A 1,149-nucleotide genomic window follows, 5' to 3' on the forward strand; every position below is an offset into this window, starting at 1 on the left:
AGTGTCACTACGTGCTGAGGTTCTACCTGTCCCCGGTGTTGCGAAGGATGGGTCTGGCCACGCTGCCGCGGAACGCTCCAAGTAGTTGGACCGTGCCGTACCACCTGTCCCTGGTGGAAAAATTTATGCAGAAAAACACCTTTGACCACAAGTCCATCAGGCAGTGGTCAGCACGTAACGTCCTAGAGGCCCTGAGGGATAAGGAGAGGGTGGACCCTGTGGGATGGTTCCCCGAGCAGACTGTCAAAGTCATTTGGCAGAATGCCTCATCGCCAGAACTTTCCAACAAGCACCAAGACGTAGCTTGGCTGGTGGTGAGAAAGGCCCTCCCCGTCAGATCCTTCCTACACGCCAGGAGTCTCACCCCCTCTGCACGATGCCCTCGAGGTGGCTGTGGTGGGGAAGAGACCGTTGTTCACCTCCTTGTGGATTGTGCCTTTGCAAAGAAAGTCTGGAGAGAGATGCAGTGGTTGCTGTCGAGGTTCATCCCGAGCAGTTCTGTGACACAGGACTCTGTGCTCTACGGGCTGTTCCCAGGGACACACACCGAGACAAACATCAACTGCAGCTGGAGGATCATCAACTCGGTGAAAGACGCGCTTTGGTCTGCCCGAAACTTGTTGGTCTTCCAGCACAAAGATTTGTCCCCGACCGATTGTTGCGGACTGGCACAATCCAAAGTCCAGGACTACGTGCTGAGGGACGCACTAAAGCTTGGGGCAGCTGCCGCAAAGGCGCAATGGGGAAGGGTCGCTGTCTAAGACCTTTCTACCACAGCGCACCGAGAGACTGGGAACTGTTTAGAGCCCCTCGGGCTGTACAGATCAAAATGAAAGGCTGTAAATGACTGTAATATTGTTTGTACTGATGCACCTGGTGATACATTTTGTAAAAGTTTAACCGGGATTGTACCCTTGTAATGTTGTTGTTGAAATGGTTTTGAATGTGATTGAAGATTTTTATGAATAAAGTATATTTTTACAAAAAAAAAAAAAATCTGTTCTTATCAGTTTAATATCTGATACGTCCCTTATCTGGGGACCATATATTAAATTGATTTTTGGAGCAGGGAGATGGAATAGGGGCTTGCTCCGTCCACTCCACGCATCGACCCGGTATTGCAGTATCTCTGGGAACGGTGCACCCTCC

At 50.6% G+C, this 1,149-nt stretch overlaps 1 pseudogene; it reads left to right on the forward strand.

Annotated features, from left to right (window-relative positions):
* Window positions 1-972: 972 nt before the first annotated feature.
* Window positions 973-1,149, forward strand: LOC144674829 (U2 spliceosomal RNA; annotated as a pseudogene).

The sequence above is a fragment of the Cetorhinus maximus genome, unplaced genomic scaffold (genome assembly GCF_964194155.1).
Source record: "Cetorhinus maximus unplaced genomic scaffold, sCetMax3.hap1.1 HAP1_SCAFFOLD_829, whole genome shotgun sequence".
NCBI classification, from domain to species: Eukaryota; Metazoa; Chordata; class Chondrichthyes; order Lamniformes; family Cetorhinidae; genus Cetorhinus; species Cetorhinus maximus.